The 26,012-nt window shown below is 36.7% G+C and overlaps 1 long non-coding RNA gene across 3 annotated transcripts; it reads right to left on the bottom strand.

Annotated features, from left to right (window-relative positions):
• Window positions 1-598: 598 nt before the first annotated feature.
• LOC116653373 (uncharacterized) lies at window positions 599-21,628 on the bottom strand. 3 transcript variants are annotated; one of them, XR_014945345.1, is made up of 6 exons: window positions 21,558-21,628; window positions 19,248-19,332; window positions 16,510-16,665; window positions 3,273-12,481; window positions 2,774-2,852; window positions 599-1,206 (listed from the first exon to the last, which is right to left on the bottom strand). It is a non-coding gene; the product is annotated as an uncharacterized LOC116653373 (long non-coding RNA). The 3 variants fall into 3 exon arrangements; XR_014945346.1 differs by lacking the exon at window positions 3,273-12,481; XR_014945347.1 differs by lacking the exons at window positions 3,273-12,481; window positions 16,510-16,665.
• Window positions 21,629-26,012: the final 4,384 nt, after the last annotated feature.

The following is a 26,012-nucleotide window of genomic DNA, read 5'->3' as shown; positions in this document are numbered from 1 at the left end:
GCAAAGGAGAGTGTATCCCTCACTGATAAACAAATAAAAAGGAGATCTGGCCTCCTCAGATGTGGAGAAGACTGAGATACTTACTGAGTTCTTTGCTTTGGTCTTCTCAGCCATTCAGACTTCTCATACCTCTCATATCCCTAAACCTGTAAGCTGGGGTCAAGGGAGCAAAATCCCTCCCACAGTAAGTGCAGAGCAAGTCCAAGATCACCTCATAAGACTGAGTGTGTACAAGTTGCTGGATTTTTTATTTTAATATGTTTCATATAAAAATTATATATATCTTAAAACATCTGTATTATTCTTATTTGCTTCACATACAAAGTCCTTTGCTTTTCTTGCGGTAAGCTAAAGAAAGGGAGATCTAATAATTATGCTCTATTTTGATGCGGTTTTTATTTAATTTTGTCATTATTGCTTTTAAATAAAACTATCTATTTTAAAGAGACTTAGAATATTTATTTTAAAAATTAACAGAAGATTTAAAGGATCCTGATTAAAAATACAAAAAAAAAAAAAAACCCAAAAAAAATCCCAAATAAATGTAATAGAACATAAATACATATAACCTAAATAAAAAACAGGCTAGAATAATTGTTTATCTGTACATTTATTTACACACTCATACAGGATGAAGAGGTTAGCTATTTAAAATAATAAATATCTCTATTATTTTACTGTGCTACATATTGTTTTATTTCATTTCTATTTCCACATATTATTCTTAAGAAATAAAGGTGCACTATTTATACATCTATATTTCCTCTTCTGTGAAACAAATTTTATAAATCATAACATCAGAAATAAGTATAATTTTTAACCACTGAAGTAAACTGCAAGCACACTTTGAAAGTACCATTCCTAAACTCTGTGTTTGCTTCAGTGAAGTTTTAAAGAATGGATTCAGGGTAGCTGGTATGACCACAGTGAAAGGTGATTAATTGAAATTTTTTGTTAATGTTTAGATATTTCATATGAACATTATTCATCTTTTTGCAGCATGTCTTGTGTGCGCATGTGGTTTAGATGAATTCTAAAAAAGACAGTGCTAGAAACATATGAAATCTTTATGGCATTGCTACTGAGAGAGGAAAATGGTTATCATGTTTTGAAAACAGTTCTGCATACTGAATTTCCTGTTTTTTAGTTCCCTGAAAAGGCTCATTTCCATCCTGCATCTGCTGGAAATAAGCTGATAAATAAAACCTAGAGGGGTCAGAAAAGATTTATTTTAAAGACCAGTAATTAGATCAAAACAGGCAAATAATAAAAAGAAATAAGATTGTTGTAAATCCCAAAGTCTGTTTCCACTTTTTTTAAAGACACAGCTAACAGTGTGCAGACTGTTATAGTTCCATCTCACAGGTATGATCCACCTTTTTTCTCACTCTAATGGATTTCAAACCCACATTACCTATCACATGCCTTTTTCAAGTAAGGCAATTGTCCACACATGTTGAAAATCTTTTAATGTTAAAAAAACTTCTGATCAAACTAATGCAAGTGCTTTGAAGTGGAGATTAGAATCCAGAATACTGACCATCTAGGCTAGAGCTCAAGTCATTAAGAATTATTACAAATGTAATACTTGCTTATTTCATCCGGTATAAAAAGATCTTAAGATTTTATCTCTTTATCTTTCACGTCTGAAGAGGGACACAACAAAATCATCATATCTCCTTCTTACACAAATAAGGACAGTGCTCTGGCATTTTCATTTTATATGAGTTAAGATAGATAATTTATGTCATATAGCATTTAGTTGTTGTCTTAAAAATGTAAAGAGAATAAAATTCCACTGTTGAATATTATAGACTCAATGGGTCAGAATATCTGCTGTTTAGATCCATGCATGAAATACATTGGTTGGTTTTCTATTGGTGATAGTAATTGTATAATCCTGAAATCACAGAAAATGGGAAACAAAGATAAATTTTTTTCCCCTTTTCCTCAGTGAAGATTGTGTCACCTTTCTTGGAAGAAACAGTATCATTGAAAGATCTAGTAAACTACTTCTGATACATCTAGAAAGAATACAAACTAAATGGCAAGTACATCAACATATTACTTCCAACTTAGTCTGTACAGAATATTGACATGTATAGCATACTCAGAAAAATTTTACCTTATAAATGAATGACTGCACACACAAATCATTACTAGGTATTAACTAACGTAAGACAATTCTGCTACAGTTTATATTTTTTCTCTTTTTACATCTTTTCTGTCTGCATAACACAAAATATTTCCCTGCAAGTTTATTGTCCATCAGAGACCTGTTGTAACTTTATACTAATTTTTACCTTATTGTTTATTCCGCAGATGTTTAGACAATGCTCCTGTATTTTCATTATCCATAAGGCTGTGTTAGTTACAGACCAACACACACGTGATAGCGGTACTAATCCAGGCACTTCTCAAATAATGGTACAAAGAGACAAAAAGAGAAGTAATATATTCTCAAAGGACTTCAGTTTACAAGTAAACATTATGAAGAAGATATTCAATTGAACCAAATAGAAACTGCTTATTTATTAAAGCATATGTTTACATGTTTGGAAGGTTTGATCTTTAGAAGATTTCAGAGTTTTGTGTATCCAAAATATATTAAGATCCCCAAGGTTTTTTCTGAGGCAAACTAGTCACAATTCTCCAGGAGAAGAGGAGAATACTCTCTGGTTTATTTTCATACCATTTTCCTTTTAAGCAAATATTTATGGCTGTCCCTTGATACACTGTCAGCTGGGAAAAGAATAGTCGTTATTATTCTTACCTTTGCAAAATTAGGCCAATAACTTCACCACATTGGAGGAATGCAAGGCTGAGTCACAGTTACAGTATACTGGGTGTGGCTGCAAATGAAAGAAATACTCTTTACCTTGACAATATCTGTTGTTACTTTTTTTTTAGTGGGGGTGATAGGGGGAGAAGTATGGATATTTTTGTCTGTGAACAAGTATGTTCACAGAAAAATTAGCTGGGTATGTTAATAGAGTTCTCTACAGATGTTTGGTACCAGGAGCATTGAAGCAAAATCAAACAAATAGTCTGACAGGAAATCTGGATGAGATATAGGAAAATCCCAAGATAATATGCAAAAATCTGAAAGTCCCTAAGACATCCCAAAGGGGGATTCTGTTTTCACAACAAACATATTCCAGCTTTCTAACTGCCAGGCTGCTGAATGATTCCAAAAATCTACTGCTGTTCAGTGGTGGCTAAACCACATATAAGCAGTTCATATTTTTGCCCATCTGTAACTTCCAGCTTACCCACTTAAATCCATAGATGAGTCTGGTTTGGCAGCAGTAGTCACTCAGACCAGGTCCTGAAGGTAGGCTCTGGCCCACAGTGACTCCTGAGCAGCAAGTCCTGTGGTGGCCTCCCCAAAGACCATTGAAGTCTCCTCTCCTCCGTGGCCCCATCAATACAAGATCAGGTCAATGGTGCAGGTCACACATGTGGCCTGGGGTCTGCAGCCAGACCCCAGAGGGAAAGATCTGAGATCTGGGGTGGGTGCCTTCACACACAAGGGACTGCCTGGGGTCTCAAAGGGTGCTCCTCACTACCTCCCATGTCTTAAAAACACGGTCTGTTGGTGCAAAAACAGCATCAGAAAAGAGTCAACAGTTCCCAAAGGCATATGAAAATACAGTAGGTTTGAATAATGGTTTCTGCCTTGAAAGCAAATCAAATTTTTGAAAGAGGTTTTCTTTTTTAGGCTCATATCCTTTCCTTCCCACAGCATTCAGTGAGCAGGATGTATTATCAATGTGGACACCTGCTTTGGGCTGTCTCATCAGTAAGTTCTAATGGCAGCTGGCCCACTTGGTGGTGACTACTTATTCTGTTGGGTTTTTCTGCTCCAAATAGTGCTATTAATCCATCCAACATATCTTAAACAGAAATATATATATGTATGTACTACCTATTTCAACATTTACACTATTCTGGACTTTTGTAATATTAAGGCTGATTAATTTATTTGGCTAAATGTGTTTGTTGACAGTACTAAGGAATGTTTGACAGATTTTGCATTCTTATCTGAACAGTGCGATCTGGCTTAAAGTGCCTTTTAATAATGTTGGAAATATGAAACTGCAATGCAGCCCCGTAAACATTGTTGCAGGCCTGAAAGTGTTTGTTCTGCTTCGGGGCTTAACAGAAGGAAAGTATGCTGTGATGACACACAGAGCACAAAGCAGGTGTCAGAGTTACAGCTTGTTCTTCCAGATCTCAGAGCACAGGAAGCTCTGAAAGTTTCTCTTTCTTATGTTCCCATACTAGCATGCTTGTTCAATGTCTGTTTAGTATTTGACACTGCCAGTAAACACCTTTTAATACAACCCCCAGTGATAAATCACCTTATGATTCAAAGTGCTTGGGATGCCTTTTAAAGTGGAAGCTGCCATTCACTGACTCATATGAAGATAATATATACCTCATGTAGTCAACATAATCCAGAGCAATATCTGCATGCCAAAATTCAGACCTGATGCCTTCCAGCTTAAGTTCTGTAATTAAGTTCTCCTACAAAGCTCCTCACTTTTCACACAAGGATGTGTAAAGGCACAGTCAAGAGGAACCGCAGGCTAAGAAGACTTCATGTCTCTCTCATTTCTTTAAATTCAGGTTAACTTTTAGGAGGAAATTCTTTACTCAGAGGGTGGTGAGACATGGGAACAGGTTGCCCAGTGAAACTTTGTATGCCCCATTCCTCATGGTGCACAAAGCTGGGTTGCATGGGGTCCTGGGCAGCCTGATCTTGTGGCTGTCAACTCTCAACTCTGCCTGTGACAGGGGGATTGGAGCTCAGTGGTCCTTTATGTCCCTTTCAACCAAAACCATTCTATGATTCTAAAATTATACAACAAAACACTTCAGTACAATAAGAAATTAATTCTGGAGCCTCAAAAATAATTGCGAGGAACCCAGTTCATGTTCTGCTTCTATGGTAAGTCAGGACTATAACATGGCAAGCACCACAAATTTGTTGAATATTTCACATCCTACCAGTGTAACAAACGAGTTATTCTGAACTACTCTCACACTCTGTTTCAGACTATATGTCTTTCAAGTTTCACTTGCCTTCCTTTCTGCCCTGAATATCCATTCTGGTCACATTTTAAGAACAATGTCAAAATTTAATGATTAAAATTCCAAATTTTCTAAAATAGCATCTCCACTGAGGTCCATGGGAATGCTGTACTTTTTGATGTCTGATAAATGCTCTGTGTACTACAGCTAACTGGACGAACATGCATGGGTAAGCATCTGCATTAAAATAACAACAGTGATAACAGTAATTATAATCATAATGATAAATAAAGAAAAATAATAAAATAAACTTTTAAAAAACATTTGTGTCTTCAAGGGGTTAAATGAAGAGGGAAAGGAGTTCTATGAATACTATCTTCTGTTCTATATTAAACGACACTGGCTGATGATGAAAAATGAATTAGTATATAACCCCTATCAGGATGAGCAGCCAGAAGAAAGCAGGGCAACAGAGCATAATTTCAGTGTGTTCACATTAAGTTTTAATACAATATTCCATGGAAACAAAACTCTCATGAATGTGTTGTCAGGGTGCCTTTCTTCTGACTGTCTTGTTTCTCCTAATAGCTTGTGAACACTTTGGCAGAAACTGAAGGAGTTTTGTATAAGGATGATGATCAGACAGAAAATACTGGCCATGCATTTCTATTTATTTTTATTTTTTAACTTTGAGAAAAGATGCAGAGTGAGCTTGTGCATTATTAAACTCTACCAAATCTGTATGGATAAAAATACTTCTGCCATGGGAAAAGTTTCTGTCATTTCTAGAAATCAAAACAAGGCAAATGTGAGGCCTACAGTTCTAACAAAGTAGCCTAGTCCTTGTGATCAGAAATCTACCTAGCCCAAGAAACGGCAACTACCACTTTTTTCTGAACAGTTTTGCTGTTTTGTTTTATTTTATTTTCTTGTTTTAATTTAATTCCTCCACGCAGGAAAAAATAAAAAAATAAAAAAAAATGCACCCATTGAAATTCATTGATGTTTGCTGAAAATTTATGGAGATCCAACTGTAGAAGTGAGCACTGTCAGGCAGTGGGTGCTGTTTCAGCAGTGGTAAAATGCATATTTTTATTAGTGTGGCATACAGGCTCTTGTTCATTTCAGTGAAAATGTGTAGCTAATGGTGGCAACTACGTTGAAACATAGGTTTTTTTTGTAGCTGAGAATCTGCTCTACCAAACAATGCTATTTTTCTCTTAGTAGTCGTTATAGTTTCCATGGAAATAAGTAGGAGGCATTATTTTTGGAGCAAACTACGTAATTTGGGAAGAGTTTGTAATTAAATGGCTTTAACTTTTATTTTCTTCTGGAATAATTTGATTTTCTTTTAATCTAATGATATCTATTATGTTCTCAATAGAACTTTGTGTTTTTTATGCCTAGTGCCTGCTTCCGTCTTTTTTATAAAGGTGAAAATATTATAGAAAAAGTCTTCACAAGCTGGATTTACTTTTTCCAGCATAAAGCTATCAGCAGCACAGAGGCTTTACCATCAAGGAAAATGTACAGCACATGAAAGTACATCTGTTATTAGCCTTCTATATAAAACAAGGTGCTTTTAAGTTTATAACTCCTAACATTCTGTAAAACAACTAGGGTAGAGCTCTAAGTCTTTCATTAGCGACAGCCAAAAGTAAATAATCTATTGTAAATGATGTAATTTTCAAAGCTGCTCTACTTTGTCTCTGTGGATGTCATAACAATACTTGATGGCAGCTTTCATGACTGACACCTCAGAGAATCCCTTTTAGAAAAATTAATCTACTGTGTTTTAAAAAGTGCTTTCTATCTATACATACCAATGAAACCACAGGAAGACTCCCTTGGGTTCCAGTGTACTTTGGTCACCCACAGATCAATAAACTTTATAACTAGAAAGGATTATTAAAATCATTTGGTATGAGCTCCAACAGGTCTATGTATCTCCTGTACTGAGGATTCCACACCTGGACAGGTGCAAAACCTTGCGCTTTGATTTGTTGATCCACGTGATTTTCCTCCAGACCCGCTACTCAACCTGTTTAGATCTGTTCCTCGGGAGAGTCAACCACACCACAGGGCTTGGTGTCATCCGCAAATTTGTTGAGGATGTACTTGATCCCACTGCCAGTGTCACTGATGAAGATGCTAAAGAACACTGGTCCCAGTACTGACTCCTGAGGGACAGCACTCATAACTGGACATTTAGCCATTGTTCACCACTCTCTTAGTACAATCTCACAACCATTTCCTTGTCAGTAGAACAGTCCACCAGACAAATCCATATCTTTCCAATCTGGAGAGAAGGATGTTATGAGAAACAGCTTCACAAGCCTTACTAAAGTCCAGATAGATTACATCAGTGGCTCTTCCCTTGTCCATTTCAAACTTCTTTATTTCAGGTCTACGCTGGTCATCCTTGGTGAGTGGCTGTGACAACTTGAAGAAAACATTTTTAATAGTCAGAAATTTTCTTTTAACATCCAACACAAGATTGTTCGGGGTTAACCTATATCTATTTGTTCTCGTGCCAACATTGTTCTTTTACTTAAACAGTCCAGTTCCCTTAGGAGAGAAATCTTATCCCCTTTCAGCCTTCCTTTTGCAAAGTTAAACAAGTCACACCCTTCCATATCTCATTTGTCAGGTTCTCGGTGTGTATTTGACCAGAGCTGTGACTGTTCCAGATGACTCCACACCAAGGCCTAGCACCATCAGCTGACTCCTCAGCTGTCCTCCTGAAACTGTTCTGGTGAAGAATTTTTGAAAACTACATTTGATTTTTACAAGACTACATGGTAATTCATAAGCATCCAGTGATTGTCAATAATGCCTTGTATTTCTTAAATATTTCCCACTGAGAAGATGCAATTTTACAACAAACTATTTTTGATATCTGACCCAAAATCTTATCTTCCTAAATATATTGTTACATACAGATGGTGTTCTGGACTAAATCTCTTCTAAATAGATCAAACAGTAGCAAGAGGCATACATGCATGGGTAGAGCAGTTAGTTAAAGATGAAAGCGTGGAGTGAAATTGCTAAATCTTCTCATTTAACCACAATAGGATTAAGTGTAAGGCTTGCTCATACAATAATAAGCATTAAGCAAGAGAGAGAAGAAAAAAAAAAAAAACAACAAAAAAACCCAAACAAACAAGCTCAATACTTAGTAGCACCCAAGTGCAGAGAAATAAAAACAAGTATTGTAAATCAATTTAAAATGACTAGACTATATTGGGTAAAATATTTTATGCTTGGTGGGGTTTTTGTTAAGCATCAAAATAGTGAATATAGTGAACTTAATTCTTAATGCTTTTGTAACATACATATAAGCACAAAAGGAATATTGTTTTGTTTTGTCTACAAAGCAGCCTGTGTAGAAAAGGCTGTCTCAGATTAAAATTGCAGAAAAAGATTTCACAACTAACTGGCTGTTCTTACCTCCCACCTCGTAAGTGAACATCTTTAGCAGTGGAAAGTACAATCTATACTTGCACCCCATATTAACTAAATGCTGCACTGAAATGGGAGACAAGACATCCTATTTCAATAGTGAATGCCCCAATGACCAAATACAGGCATCCTTTTCTTTCATGTTTAACATGTCTTGATGCCAGCATTTTTTAAATTTTTATTTATTTCTTTTTGTCCCCTGCATTTCTCACAGGCTGGATGGTTAAGTACTTAGGATTACTTAAGAAAGCCATTCATCAACCATGTAGTCAGGATACTCTGAGGTAAAGGGCATGATTTCAAAATCTTTCTAAAGAAAGAAAACTCCCAAATCTGTGAATTTGCTATATTTTAAAATGTTCTGATTCAGTATCCAAAACAGAGAACATGTTTTCTGTTTCTTTTCCCAAATCTTCATCACTGCACCTTCTTGCAGCTGTGTGTTTTGACACTTTGACAGAAAATCCAAGGGGTGTCCAATGGGTAAGGAGGAATGATTCTCTCACTTACAAGTACTATGTGAGGCATGGGGATGTGTAACTTTTTAAAGGATAACTGTGAAGCTGAGACTGCACAGTCTTCCCTGACCTTTTAGATCCTTCTCTGTATGACAGGTAAAGAGCAACTCTGAAATTATTCATACCAAAATATTAGCAGTTACCTCCAGAGAATACTGGCCTTTTGGCCTGATTGTGAATAGAATTTTTTACGTTATATTACCTATTACTGAGTTATACCTCAGGCACTGACTTCAGCTCTCTCAAAAACTGCAGCTGCTCAGTTATAATTTTCCCAACAATTTCAACAACAAGAAAAAATTAGATAGCTTTCTTGTGCCTTTATGCAAATTTAAGGATAGAATATTACCTCATAAGGATAACTCATTTTGACAGTTTACACAAGATGAGGTTTACACTTCACACTTCAGTCTCCTAGTTCACATACTGAGACTTCCTTTTTAATGTACATATTCTAAAGAAATCACTGAAGAAGCATTCTGCATTTACGAAGACAGTGACCACAACCGTGACATCTCAGACCACAACTGTGGTCACTGTGGCTTTTTGTTTTAAGCCTTTTTATCCAGAATTACAAAACCACCACTCTGGTTGCTTTAATAGGCAATTCTTTGCTCTCTTCAGCTGTAGTCTGAGATGTCCTCAATTCAAAGCATATCTTCCAGCAGGCTTTGAATGTCTTCACCAGACTACCCCCAGATACACACTGGTAACTTCCTCAGAGAGGGTCACTGCATTCTCTTTTGAAATGTTCATCGTGAACATTTTATCAAGCAGTAAAAACTGTGTTTTTGGTGTCAGATAGTTTAGTTCCTGTTATTTTCTGTATACTTCTTTGAGGTCTTCAAGGTTATCTGTCCTTTGTCCTAGTTTAAAGAATATGCTTTTGTAAGCAAGTATGCTTGGCTAGAGGTGTAAAGCTGAAGTCATTTCAGCCTTGTTAAGAATGTGGGATACATGTAATTTTTTAATTCCTACTCATTATATATTAAATATAAATTCTCAACAAAGTAATGACATCTTGTCAAAGTAATGACTAAATTTGTATTGGGAAAAAGTTTGCTTTCCATAAAACAATGTTTCACAAGGTTATATTTATTTCAGAGCAAATCATTCCTTTGGTTTTTATAAGAGCAAAGTAAGCATGAAGAATAGTTCTTAGTTACACCATTCAGCAGTGATTTTTAATGATATTTTTGCTTACTTAAGATTTCTATTTCCAGAAACATTTTTGTAATTGTAGTTATTTTTGATTTCACGATTATAGGGTAGCATACAATTTTCCTTGACTTGACAGTATTCAATTATAAGATGCAGTCAGTATGATATATTTAAGTCAAAACTAGAAAAATATCTTCAGTTTTAGCAGTTGGAAAATGTTTTTATACCGTTTTCCTAATTTTTCCTTCCTCGTTTGTTTTGTTTCTTTTCTTTTTACTGAGGGTGGTGAGGTGCTGGAACAAGTTGCCCAGAGAGACTGTGGATGCCCCATCCCTCCAGGTATTCAAGATCAGGGTGGATGGGGCTCTGAGCAACCTGACCTAGTTCTTGACTTAGTGGCTGGCAATACTGCCCTCAGCAGGGGCACAGGAACCTGGTGATTTTTGAGGTCCTTTCCAATCCAAGCCGTCCTATGATTCATTCTTTTGTCTTCCCTTCCTTGCTATGATCTCCAGAAGGCCAGTTGTCTCCCCTGCCACATTCAGAATGTATTTTTTAGGAAGCAGCTGTAATAAAGCCTCTCCAGATTACTGTCAAGAGGGCATCTGAGAGTATGGTACTTACAACATGTCCTTATATACATGTTACATGATAAACAGAGATACAGACAACCATCACATTATACAACTCTTCCTTTGGCTACCAACTACTAAGAGGTCCTAAGTAAAGTATAGATATTTCCCTCACCCTTTTCCTTTCCCTTTCTTCCTGCAGCAGTGGCAGTAAGCTAAAATCTCCTACAGATGAGGAGAAATAACTGGCAAATCATGCCTTATTCTGTGTGACAGAAAGAATGGTCATCTGTAACAGCAGAACCTGTTTTGGTAATTCCTTTCCCTATATACTTCTTGCACTTCTACTGTGATTCTGGCAAAAAAGCTAATATTTTTCTGAAAGCACAGATTTCAGTGATGCCTGTCAAGTTTTCTGAACTTCTTTTCCTTGCACAGTAAATAATGCATCAGTGTTCACTTTTACATTTTAAAGTGACATAATCCACCTAGAAAAGTGGTCTACATTCATTTTGTGAAACCCCTCATTTGTCATGTTAAAAGTTACCATTCTGTGTTACATCTGAAGATTTATTGCCACATTTCAAATCCCCACCAGCATTTTTGCAGGCCCACTTATGACATTGTACTTTTCCATAGACGCTTTCAAGAGCGTTTCTATTCTTCATCTGATATGAATGTACAACTCAGTAAGCTTTTCTTGTAGGACCTGTTCTTCTTACAATGTTTTCATTTGATCCATGAGCCAGCTCTATTCTACAGACATTTGTTAGCATCTCTGCCAACATCCTCTCTGTGCAGTAGTGCTCTTCTCATGGGACCAAAGGGCAACTGCCCTTTTTAACAGAACAGTCTATGAGAAACCTGTCAATGGAAAGCAGCCACAAAACATCAAATATCTTTTCTATTCTCAAGAAGAAAACATAATTACAATCAGTATCCACACATTACACGGCCAAGTTCAAGTCTCCAGAGTGTTTTCAATCATGTATTTGCTGCCTTTGAAAAGACATGCTAAAGTCTGTTGAGCTACATTGCTGGAATGAGCTGATGAAATCATAAGAAGCAACAGTGAATGCTGTTCAGAGTACTAGTACAGAGCTTGCCTATTCTCCTGAAGTAACCCTCTGGGGCATATTTGTTCTATGATTTTTTCAATGTGTTTTATCATGTTGAATGTCTCCACCCTTTTGGGACCACAGCCAAAACCATCAACATCTGCACTGTTGGAAAATGGCTAGTGTACCATTCATTAGTATTGGTGTGAAAAGCTGACAGAGTTTAGCAATTATAAGAGGAGACTGTTTCTACCAATTTATCACTTGGTCCTCTAATAGGGAATTCCTCTAGCTGGGTACTATGGAGAGGGGAAGAAAAAAAAAAAGTTATCTTGCCAGAAGTGAATGCAGACCACTGTTACAGAATGAATTTGTAATCTCTGGGAAATGGATGGCAATGGGACTGACAAGAAGTGATATTCTTACCCATCATGAACATACTCAAAGTGATGAGCTGTGCCTCAAGGTCAGAGTTTAGGCTATCTCATACTCACCATTTCCTGGGATTTATGTTGCAAAACTTACAGATTAGTGGAACAGCTTCCTCTTCTTTCATAAGAGGACTTCTTTCTGTTTCTCCTGAAGTACTGCTCAGAGGAATGCTGCCTGTGAACAGCTTGTACTGCTGTTCCTTGAACCATAAACACGACTTGTGGTTTTGGAAACTGTGAGGCTGCCAGACCAAGAAGCAATATTACATTATCAGAGGTAGTTTTCTCCCTCCAGTGAGACAATAAAAATTAACAATACCCAATACATTTTTCATCATTCAAAATTATAATTATTTATGCAACCAGCCTGCTTTTGTGTGGCTTCTATTTATGCTCCTCTGGGCAGTCTCTTCCCTTCCCAACTACAGACAGGCTCAGTTTCAAAATTTCAGTTACAATGAGGATCAGACTGCAAGTGTGGTTAGAATTTGTTACAGAGAAACAAAGAGCACCACCCGTATAATGTCACGGGGCCAACAAACACATGAACTAGATGGTAACAGAAGTAGAACTCCAAACTGAATTGAAATGGTACAGCCAAAGCAGTATAAGATAAACATTATTTCAATTAGCTCAAGTGCATTACTGTATATCTTGCTGAAGACAATACAACTCATGTCTTCAGTTCACTAGTTTTGTTGTTGTTGTTTTTAATCAAACCAAGGTGTTAAAATCCTTCTAAGGACATGCAAGTGAATAATCAGTTTTTTTTGTGCAGTAAATAGTCTATAAAGCAGCTATTGGCATACAGTTACCACAGCTAAATTAAATGCTAGTGATAAATATACTCAGCAAACCAAAATGAATAACAGGCTCAGATGTTCTAGAGGCAACTTTTTTTTTTATTTATTTTTTCATCTATCAAATACAAAGGTGATATTTTCTTGGAGTCATCCTGATGTAATAATTCATTTTATACTCTGTAGCTGTAAACATCCTGGTATGACCGACAAGGTATTTAAATTATTGTTTGATTTATCACCTTATTTTCTTCCATGACTAGAATGACTCTGGCATGAGTCTCTCAAAGGTGAGAGAGCATTAGGCTTAATCTAAAATCACTTCACAAGTGATTGATAATTAATCATTTGCATGATCTCAAACATTTTACAGTACCACAAACTCATTAACTCCTTGTCTCCACCTATGCACATGGATGACACACACAGACAAATGTATGCTGTCACTTCAGCATAGTCCTTAGATTCCATGATTGTTAAGACTCTCAATAGAATACGACCATCTATATTCCACAGAGAAACTCATCTACTAACAGTAATCTCCACTTGTTGCATTTGTGCAGAGTTGTGTCTACAGTACATAATTCACAACTGTGTTATTCACTGCTGCTCCAAAAAATCTGGGTTTCTTGTATGCCCTGTGTCATATCTGTCAGGGGTTGTCTGAGATCTGTTTAAGAAATTAAGGTGACCTTGGATGTCTGTGTTTAAGCAATAGCACACTTCTCATTGTAGTTTCTAAAATAAAGTAAATCGTATGTCATGAAGTAGAGAGTGGCTCAAAGATTTTGTTTGTTGTTTAACCTCTGGGTATTAACTGTTTTACTGCTTAGTTCTTAGGAAACAGAAGTTCTTACCAGAATAATCACTGTTCAAAAGTCAGGATACTCACCTTCTATTTTAGTATGTATAGACAAGATTTGTGAATAATTTGTCATCTACAAACTGAAGGAAAACACTCAATAATGAGGGGGCAAAACACATTTTTGTTGATTACTGCTAATTTTCAGTGACTGTGCTAAATACAAAAACAGAATTATAATACTTCAAAATGAAGTTGACTTTTTTTTTTTTTACTGGTTTGAAACATCCACTTTTTTAAACATCTGTGTCTATTTCTCTTTGGAAGTTTGGAAGAGAAATTTGCAACCAAACACTTCTATCCACCCTGCCTTCATGATTTACTAGACTACGGTTACCACATACTATTTCCTTTCCTTATTTTCTGTCTGTTTCCTCCTAGTTCTGTTTTTCTTATGCTACACAGGTTCTTACTCTACATGACTTTCATAGTTACAGCATTGAAAATTCACCTGGATTATGTAATAAAAAAAAAAAAGCTATCTGATTCCAGGTAAACAATCAGAACAGAATATTCAAAATGAGACTGTAATCAAGATTTGAACCAAAACAATTCTAGAGCTACAACAAACTGGAGAATTTTACCACTGGAAAGAAGCTACTAACTTTCACCAGCTTGTTATTTGCAGTGAGGCCTGCCAAGAGTTACTAGAGCTAATAGTACTCTATCAGCTCCCATTAGGACTGGTAATGATAGCTGAAAGATGCTGAATAAAAAGCTAGTACATAATCTCTGATTCTTTGGGCTGGTTACCTGTTCTCAATTACAGCAATATAAGAAAATTATACAATGAGTTTGTGTAATAAATTAAAGAAGTTAAGCAAAGAGTTTCCCCAGTTACTGGTATTTCTTTACAACTTGGCTAATTTCCCCAGCTCTTTCTCTCTTTTGAGTTTGCCACCACTTTATCTCTGATTAGTCATACACATAAGTGATTAAAAATGAAATAATATACATATGTCATTTGGTAATTCATACAAGTTACTCTCAAAATCTCTGGAACACTTCTCTGGCTGTTGAGAGATTTTGCCTTGAACTTTCTGTGCTCCAGATGTGGTTAATAACTTTGAGCTAGAGCCCAGAAACTAAAAAGAAAGAAAAAGAAAGGAAAAAAAGCCAAAAGTCAAAACAGACCTGGAAAAAGAACCTACAGTGCTGCCAAGATCCATCCTCACTTTTCATGTGTACTCTGAAAACTTTATGCAAACAAACGCTCCATCCACAGGCCCAAAGCTGCAAAGAATATCTTCAGAAAAAAATCTGCCAAAAGAAATCTGAGGGCTCTAGCCTAGCAGCACAGTAATATTTGCTGGTTGCATTTCAATCCAACACAGATTTGACTTTAGCACGCTATTCCCAGAGAGCTTTTGCATAATTAACTTAAAGATGCACATTTCAATGCTGCAGATACTAGATATTAATTAATAAAAAGAAATAATCAGGCTTAATTGCAAAAAGTCCAAAATAAAAAATGTGTATTTAGGAATGAACTACACTATGATATTAAAAGATACTGTCCTATCAGTCTTTGTGAAAATCTCATTCCTTTATTTGATTCAAGAAGTTTAGTAGACTTTACAGACTCTGAGAAAGTTTTCAGCATACTGTAATATTTACTAACTTCATAATTTGCAAAAATAATACATTTCTGAAAGTCTGTTTTAATACATCCATTTTTTCCTTTCACCTTCCACCAAATATTACCCAATTGTTTTTTTTTTTTTAAACCTATTAAAATTCTGTGTCTTTAGGACGTAGGATCATGATCAAGTATACTCTCAACTCTTAGAATTTTAGGAGGCACAGCCTGTATGAAATGAATTTAGATTCATACAGAAGTGAAACAAGAACTTAATGCCTGACCTTCATCTCAGCAAGTCCAGTAGGAAGAACAAATAAACCCACCAAAACTATACTATAAAAGTGCTTGATACGTTGCATATCAGACTTTCTCATTTAAACTTTTTTTTTTTTGCGGTATTGAATAAGTTCATTAAAAGTCCACTTTGAGACACATATATATGCTTCCCTTGGCACTGAACTATATCAGCCCCACCTAATGTCACCCAAGCCAGGAAGAAAACCATAAACTCAGTCTGTAAACACTGTTTAAATACTGCTGCCATTTTTTCCAGGTTGTACCAGAGAGTTTGTAATGGTTTAATTTACCTTTCAAATAGAAATTGGTAACATAGAGTACAAGACCATTTTCTAGGTTTAGAAAAGTATTCAGGCTACATGTATATAGAGCAAATACAAATGTATTTTGATTATTGTATGTATATTGATATACAAAGAGACAGAATAGCATATACCTAAATTGAAACAAACAAACAAAAAATAACCCTTCAAACCTGCTTCAAGAATTAACTTTATTATTTTCTGAATCGTCTTGTGACAGTGAGCTTCATAGCTTAACTACATTATGCATGTTGTGGTAATCTGACACCATTAACACATCTGTGCTTTAGATATACAAATATTCCCTTCTAGTTAAACACTGATAAACAGAAGCAGAGCTGGAGCCAAATGGAAACACCCAAAAGCACATGGCTCAGACTTATGCAGTGTAATACCTATGTTTACTCACAGGCTCTAAGCAACTCACCAGAAAAGTTCCCTCTTTAGGTCACCCATGCTCAGGGACATGATTTAGTGGAGGATTGTTAAAGCTCGGGTAGCATGGTTAGGTTGCAGTTGAATCTGATAATCCTTAAGGTCTTTTCCAGCCTGAGCAACTCTATGATTCTCTCCAAGAACTGTACTGAAAAAAAAAAAACAACTAGGTGCCTCACTTAATTGATCTGAATCTAACAGTCAGGACCAGGTGCCTCATATCTTGGCATTACATCACTTACTTGGGAGTGGTTGAAAAACCATTCCATATTTTGGTCATTAAATGTAGATTTATACACATGATACATATATACACATAGCAATGCCATCTGGCATCATGAGCCTGAGAAAAAGTTCCGTTGACGTGGACTTCTTTAATTCCAGTGCTAAATATGAATATCTTCAGATCACCAACGCATTTTAATTAAAACCTGTTGAAGACTTCTACCACATTATTGTACATTACCTTACAGATATCACTGCCTCAACTGCTAAGAAATGGATTACATAGTCCACTGCACCTAGGATGGGATTCTCAAGCCAGCACAAAACTTCCATCCAAAAATGGTAGGACGATATTTTTCTTGCATCCCTGTGCATCTAATTAAAGTCTGAATACCATATACTTCTATATCTTGTGGGAAATTCACAATTTGAAGCAAAAAACAATATAAATACAGGGGAAAAAGAATAAAACTGATGGGAAAATGAAAAATATAAAGAAATATTATGTATAATAAAAACTATACTATGTTATAATAGCCCTGCCCATAGAATGGTTCTGGAACTACTTGGTCCTCAAGGTCCCTTCTGGCCCAGGTAATTCTGTAGTAATACTACTGGTACAATGTAAGAGCTTAAATGAACAACAAAAAACAAATTCAAAACTGAACATTCAAAAAAGTTGTGGTTATTAAAGAAATAACAGACTTATCCTAGAGAACTTTTAAGAAAAGCTTGCCAAAATAAGCGTGTTTGCCATAGGAAATCCCAAATCTCTTAATAAAGAAACATTGGATATCTTTATTTACAAGAAATAGCAGCCTGAGAGTGTAGTGCAGGGAGCAGGAAAAAATGACCTAGTCCAATCCCCTTCATGCTTACAAAATAGCATGACAGTGAAAAACATTCTGGTTTTAGAGGGATCACAAATTATTAAGAGTATTTCTCTACATTCCTTCTCACACTTTTATTTGGATTTTGACTTCATAGTTTTCTGGACTTTTTTTTCCTTACCATTTGAACAGACTGAGAATTGATCATTTATGTACCACATTTTCTGCTGTTATTTGGAAATAATTAAAATAGGAGCAATATTTCTCTCTTAACTGATAAAGTGTTCAAAAATTATAAAAAATATATTGGCATACTATTGACAATTAACAGTCAAGAAGTGCAATTCAGATATAAGTCAGAATCACAAAATCATTAAGGTTGGTGTAGTGGTTTAAGTTGGCTCAGCACCATACATTCATTAATTCACTTCCCCCTTTCCCAGTGAACTGAGGGGGATAATCAGGAAAAAAGCCCCAACATGGTAGAAGCCAATACCTCACCACTCTGAGAAGAAATTTTTTCTAATACCCAACCTGAACCTCCCTTGCTGCAACTAGAGGGCGTTCCCTCTTGTATAATCTCTTATCTAGGAGAAGAGGCCAACACCCACCTCACCACAACTTCCTCTCTGGTAGTCGTGGAGGGCAGTAAGGTCACCCCTCAGCCTTCTCTTCTTCAGACTAAACAACTCCTGTTGCCTCAGTCACTTCTTATAAGACAGGTGCCCCAGGCCCCTCAGCAACTTCATCGCTCTTTTCTGGACATGCTCCAGGGCCACAGTGTCTTTCTTGTAGATAAGGGCCCAAAACCAAACACTGGATTGGACACAGTATTTGAGGTGCACAGATCCATAAAACTATGTCTGTAACTTACCAATCATGAAAATGTTTCACTTGTATAGATGTGATAACTCTATCAACAACAGTGGATTATGAAATACACGAGGGGAGTTAGGTACCCCAATAAATGATCTGCCTGTTTCAACACAAGATTGTTCACAGCTCGTACACTGGGCACATTTCTAAATGTAAGGAAATATGTTGGAAACAATAAAAGGGAGGCATCTGTTATACTTTTTTTTACTTTTTGTCTGACCTACAGAATTGTCCTGTTGTCCTGTACAAAAAAAAGCCAAAAGCACTGCCTGAGTGCTTGAGAATCTTGAATTTAGGTGAATAAACAACACCGCTCAAATGGAAGATGTGTGGATTTGTACCTTACCCTCCCTTCTATTAAAGGAAAAAGAGGCAGGAAACATAGACTGAGCAAATATTGTACCATGGAATTATTTTGAAAAGTAGGAGTTGCACAACAGTCAAATCACCACCACAGTATTCTGTGAAGAGCCCAGTTTAGTCTGTGCATATCCCTCCTTGTGCTGCAGCTCATAGAATCAGTTAGGGGACTGGTAGGCTATGCACAGATGTCTTTATGCACGTACTAGAGAAGGATTAACACAGTCAGTGAGACAGTTATTCTGGTAAAAAGAAAAACATCAAACAAGTGCAGTAGCTGAACACGTGTTTGAAAGCTGCTGAAGTCCTTTGGCAGCCAGAACTCTGCATGACATTGCCAAAGTACACAAGGAGTATGCAGCTGAGTGACTCCATGTTTCAGCCTGTGAAAGGTCATAATATGTTTAGTTCGTATAGAAATCACTAGCAATGTTCTTACCTATTCTTGTGTATTCATCTCCTCCAAGCACTCACTGCTCCATAATCCTAGCGGTGACATACTTCTTCCTTAATCCCACCAGTGACTGTATTTCAAAGAAAAATAAAGCCTATTCAAACATCTTGCGTACCTTAGCCCCACCCCTTCAACTTATCCCATCCTAAAATTATTGGAGGGAAATATATTAAATAATACTTCTTTAGGCCTCGGCTTTCTAATATATGCCTAAATACACCGTTTTAACACTAACTGTGACCTTCAGATTGTTAAAGAAAAGGCTTAGGAAATTGAATACTGTTACATCACAGCATTTATCCCCAAAAGAGATTTTACTGATTTACTTGTTCAGACTCATCCAGATTTCTCAAAACCATAGCGATACAATAACTAGAACAAAACAGAACTGGAAAAACAGCAGCAACAGCAACATTCAAAAAATAAATCAATACTCTATCAGAAACTGAAATATTTTTTAATCAGATTTAATAAATACCAGACTTTTTTCAAGTTAACTGTTATAAAATGGACCTTTGAAAAATATCCTTTGTAAGATGTTATTTATAGTCACTGTATTTTTGTACAGCAGCTTAAGTATGGAAATTGTATAGCTATTACTGGGGGATCAGAGAGATGAATGGGAAGTAAAATAAAGCCTCTACTCCACAAAGATTTTTAGTTTTGGAACACTAATTGTTCCAAAACAAGGGAGTCATGGGGTCTTTTAATCTGCCAAGACTTCTGGTCCCCTTTTAATGGGAGCTTTATGGCAGACCAGAGCTAACCTAAGCACCTGACTACTCTCTTCAATAGACTTGAATATTCTCAGTTCTTGCTTAACATGATTTTATCGGTATATTACCACTTCAAAGGAATTATCCTATGTGAAAATTTCTTACTTGTGATATGATAGAATTAAAAAGAATTTTAAATGGATTATTTCTAAGAGAGGTAAGAATTTACTGGATGGTACTACAAATCATGTTTATGCCCATGTAATAATTTCCAGCAATTGTTTGGTGGTGTCTTCTATGAAGATCTATAACCTCAGAAAAAAATAGAAAGCTCTACATTTGAAGAAAGTAGTTTTTGCACTGTAGCACAAACATTCTGGAAATCTTTTATACTGTACTCTGCACTTGGATGAATGTGACACTAATATCTTCATGCCATTCTATCTACACATTCATAGAAAGGAATCAGAATAAACTGAACCACTTTTGCTGTCAGCTGCTTTCTGATTTAACTCTGAACTAATCCTCTTCTATTTTTCCCTTTTTTGTGATAGTAGGGCTTCATATTATTTTATTCTATACTATGACTAGAATTGGAAAAGTACTGTAATATCAGAAACTAGCAGTCTAATTGTGTGGATACACAGCATATGTCACATATCTGGATAATACTCGCATTGCAAACTGCAACAGCTCCCAAAGTGAAGAAACTTATGGACATTTCATATAATATAGCATCATTTGTCATTAGTAGTGTTTCTTCACAGTTTTAAATATAGAAAATTAACTGATTATAGAAGTACAACATTTTGCTGAACATATTTTATTTATACTTATGTATTTTTTAATGTTCTTTGTACAGTTTGAGCCCATTACTTCTTGTCCTGTCACTGGACTCTACAGAGTCTGACTGTATCTTCTTTGCATTATTGTTATTTATAACTTATGTAAGGTTTTATTAGTCCTGCTCTTTCTTGAAAAACTGAAGTAACAAAACAAAACATCCTGCCATCACCAGAGAGAAAAAAAAAAAAAAAAGAAAAATTAATAAAGGAACTTTCCACTTTCATTCTGTGATGTCCTAGGGTATTGCTCTTGGCTCTCCTCTGAAGAAACAACACAAGACCGCAATGTGGAGCACCATTTTTACCCACTCTGTGATGAGAGGAAGAAAGGGCCATTTCCAGTAAGTATCTCTTGTTACTTTTTTCCTTCTAATATCTTGTGTTTCAGATTTGGCTCACTTTCCATATTATTTCTGTACAGCTCTGACCAGTTAGTTCAGCTGACTGGATAACAATCACCTACTCTACATCATTTGTACATAGACTTCCAGGTTTCTGCCCACAAAACAGTTGTGAAGTTCTCTATCTTCCACAAAGCTTAAAACTAACAATCACTTTGCATAACAAGATTTAGTTTTGCTGCTCTGCAACCACCTCAAAAATATATGCATATGTTGCTGTAATACAATGGAAAGCGCAGCAATGACAGGAGAACAGCAAGATCCCAAGCTTCAGAAAATGAGGATCTGCCCAGTTGCAACATCTATAGGCACAGAAATAAAGAAGCTACTTGCCTTCAGAACGCCTTCAGAAGATGTCAGGACACACAGGGAACTCCAGCAAAGTACCTCTACTAGCACTGCCAGCCCTTAAATGAGGTCTGGGAAGGGGTGGATCCTGGCTCCACCCCTTCTTGTCACTCAGATGTATTACATGCACCTGAGCTCCCCCGGGTTGTCCCTGCCTTCTCACCAGGTGCTCAACCACTGCTTCAGGCCATGACTCAGCATTTTCACTATAGATACCTTTTCCTAAAACAAACCTGCCAAAAACTGATGTACCTAAATAGTGATTGCAAGTGGAGAAAAATAGGATAGAGCAACAACATTAGTATGAAAGACAATTATATCTGTCTGATCTAACAGAAATTTGGAAAATAGAATAATGAGAATTCATTAGATCTGTGTGTCTCTGCTAATCCATTATTTTTCACAGTTGGAGTAAATGCTTCCTGGGAAATCTCTCTCTTTCTTTTTTGTGAGGTTCTTACTTGTTTGAAGTTAAAACATCATCAAAAACATATGCCATCTCTCCTCAACTGCATGCTTGTCAAAGAAAGCACGTTAGTGTTTACCCAGTAAATATTAACAAGAGAATCATTTGTGTGCCCGGGTAGGGCAAGTGGTAGGAATGCCGCATTGCAACACCGGAGTCCCTGGGTTTGAATCCCCCCTGTGGTGCAAGTGGTAGAAGTGCCACTCTGCTACACAGGAGGCTAGAATTCCGGGGGTTGGACTCGATGATCTCTAAGGTCCCTTCCAACCTGCACGAGACTATGATACTATGATGATAGGATCACAGAATGGCCTGAGTTGAAAAGGACCACAATGATCATCCAGTTTCAACCCACCCCCCTTGAAATGTGCAGGGTCACCAGCCACCAGACCAGGCTGCCCAGAGGCACATCCAGCCTGGACTTGAGTGCCTCCAGGAATTGGTCATCTACAACCTCCTTGGATAGCCTGTTCCAGATTTCAACCAGTTCTTAAGAGAATGTGTCTTATCTCATAGTTACAGTCCCTTAAGGAGACAGACTATCCTGGGCTACACTACAAGTGTACAGTTCTAAGAATCACAAGCTCCTTTATTGCATGGTTGGTCTGACTTTAATAAAGCACATTAACTTTTAAAGAAACCTTGCACTTTAGGCATGCAACCATTTCCTTCCAAATATTTAGATATTTGCATTGCTTAATGAGCTGGTAATCAAATGAATAGGGTAGACAGTCCTTTGCACGGTGTGTTGCCAAAGCTGCAGGAGGCATGGGAGGGGTTCACATATTTTTGTTTTGTTTTTATTGCCAGCTGCCATGCTGCTGCGGTGTTTAAAGACACTGCCAAATACAGGGTTTTAAAGGTCCTCCTATAATTATATCAGTTAGAGAGAGGGCAGGGCATGCTTTAGCACTCATTCTTGCTTCAGTCATTTAGAGCCTGGCTACAACCTCAAGAAGCTTGAGGCCTGGCAGAGCTGCCTGCAGGCGAGGCCTTATGTGGCACTGGCAGGGTGCTCTCACAGTCACGCTCCTCCAGGAGCCAATCCAAAATGTATTCTCACTGTGCCTAAAGAACTGACTGTGATAGTGTTGAGTGAAAAATCAGGATGCTGGGATTGAAAGAAAGGCATGCTGGAGTGCTTGAAAGTCTCTCACCACGATGGGAACCCTAAATTCCCGTGTCTAACTTGCTAACCAGTTATCACCAAATAGTTTCCACTGAATAATTTTCTTTACCACAGAACTTTTCTTGCAGTTATAATAAATACATCCACCATCTTGCTGCTTCAGCTAAGTGACAGAAGGCTCTCTCTCATAATCTCTATCATGTCAGTTCAAGGCCATCTAAAAACCAGTCCCTACTTCCCTTTCCTCTTATTTTCTGTAACATCTTCCTCACATGGTCTGGCAAATCTTTTCATACAAACTGCATACTTTCTAGGCTTTCATACAAATCAGGAAATCACAATGTACAAGTTTTCATTCCCTTTTTGAATGTTTTCAGTGACTTCCCTTTTTCACTTTATAAAGCAAATGAACTAAGTCCTCAATTTCTGACCCTCTTTCTGCTGATAAACCAAGCCTTCTTATTCTCACATTCTGATAAAACTTCCATTTCTATTCTGTTAATGCTGCTTTCAGTTGCTGCTTCTCATATTCCCATAAAATATGTTATGCTTACTCCCACTGCCTGCCTGCTATGCTTGAAAGCAGATAACCACACAACTGTTTTAGTGTTTTCCTCCAAAACTTTCCATGAAAGTTTTGACATCTTCAACAACTCATACAGTATGATTTTGGTAACAAATTTTTCACAACTAGTTTCTTTTAGTCATACTTGATGTAACCTGTGTTCTCTTCTTGTCCCTAAGTAAAACAAAATTTTGTGCTTGTACTGCTGTTGTCCTGAATGAGCAAAGTATTCCAGCCTCTGAGTCAGCATGGGCTGATTTGGTTTTGTGCTGTAAATATGCCTTTTGGCAAATATCTGAGCCTGTTTTTAAGTCAGTTTCTTGTCCTCTAAGTGGGTTGGACATCTATGGCAGCCAGTGTATCTGTCTTGAATTATCCTGTATATTGCTAGTTATAATATCTGAAATAAAGCATAGCTGCATAACCTCATCTTGTTATGCAGCAATTGCCCCTTTTTTAATTTAGAGTATAGTGGAGTGGTCATATAGAAACTGGCATCAGAAAAACAACTAGGAGATGAAAAACTTTTATACTTGCTGAACAAGGCTTCTTGTTGAAGAGTATTTGGTAAAACCACACTAAGTATGTGACTTGTCATTTGTCTTACAATCAACCTACATATTGTTAGACATCTGGGACATTTCTCTAGCTTTGTTTTCCGCTTTTTCTTCTAAGTAGAATGTGAGGAAACGGACATACTGAAGAAATGATGCTGTTCAACTTTGCTTGAATGCTCCCTTACAGTTGCTTCATAGCTCATTCTGAAGAGTGACATGTCAGAGAGAGATTGTACTTCCATCTCCTTCTTAAAAAAAAAAGAATTAAAATAAGAGAATCTCTTCAAAAGAAAAGCAAAACAAATGAAAACTTGCTAACCAAAATGTCTATTAAAAAAACTGTAAAGCAAAATCCCATTCTACACATAACAAATAAATATTAAATGTATTTGGCTTTGCATTTAGTGAGAAAGGTGGGAGATTTTAATCTGAACAGTTTCAATATCTACGGCTTTACTTAATGTTTCTGATATTTCTTAAAGTAGAACAGAAAGTGCAGACTATCTATATGGAATTACTTGTCACTAAAAGCACCCAAACATTCCTGGAAACATATAATATCTTTTCACGCCTGTGATTTCAGATAATAGCTGTTTGTGATACTTATGAGTTTGGTTGGCATATTGTATGACAAAGCTCTCTGGCAAGTATTAATGTACATTCCAAAAAGGGAGGTTGGGGGGGAGAACAGACACATGTAGAGATAGCATAATTTATTTGTCTTAACCATTAAATAAAACATCAACTGTTTCAGCTCTCTAATGTTTTCTTAAATGAGCAGATCAGCTTCCATCATATATTTAAAAGGTACTGATTTTGTGTGCTCAGTCTCTGAAAGCCAGCTACTTGGGAAAATACAGCATTCATTGTTGTCTGTTGAGGTAGTTATTCCAAGTTCTTCCATGAAGTCTGGAATGGGTTTTTCTCATGGACAGATTATGTGAAAACAAGGACCACTAATATGTGGAGGTTTTCATGCTTCTCCATTCTTTCATGAACACTGAAGGAAAGGTTCATAATCTTCCAAATGGATCATGTAGAAAAAATCTTTCCACCCAAATTTCATCAAGAAGTATGTGAAGAGATGCTAATTCTGGATTTCTAACAATGCAATTGTCTTTAAAAATTTTTCTATGGGTAACATTTAATCTTTATGCAGTTGATCATATTAAAGACCTGTGGTAGGAAAGGGCTATGTCACAATGAAGTTCTTCAGAGCCAGTGCGGTGAGTTAGTAGCAAATCCAGTTTAAAGAAGCAGGGCATACACATCCCTTAGGGACACATCATTTCTGCTGGGCCTACTGGTAAATCAGAGTGTCATCTCTCAGGTATTTCCCCCTTGATTTGGATGAATTGATACCTACTCAGCTAGATAAGAATGTGTCTCTAATTTCAAATATATTTTGCCAAGTTTATGAGTACTGATGTGAAACATTTTTCCTGTCTTCTTGCATGAGTGTGTATAATGGACTCTTTCCATTATTCCATTCAGTGAACAAAAGCATATTTAGAAACCCTGAGTTAGTTTATTATAATACTTCTAAGCAATTTCAACCTGTCATGCCCAGGATTATATCCAACCAATCCACCTGCCGGGATGCCGACTTGCAAGATTTGTTTGACGCAGCGTATGCACTCAAATCTTAAAGCACTCCAGTGCTGTTCAAGAGTTCATCTTGCTCTCAACAGTCATGCAGAAGCTATCAACAGTTTAGAAAGTA

Source organism: Coturnix japonica, chromosome 4 (assembly GCF_054131305.1).
Source record: "Coturnix japonica strain WE chromosome 4, WE-NBRP24, whole genome shotgun sequence".
NCBI classification, from domain to species: Eukaryota; Metazoa; Chordata; class Aves; order Galliformes; family Phasianidae; genus Coturnix; species Coturnix japonica.
Note: the sequence above shows the minus strand (reverse complement) of the source record. Positions and strands in the feature narration are given on the sequence as shown.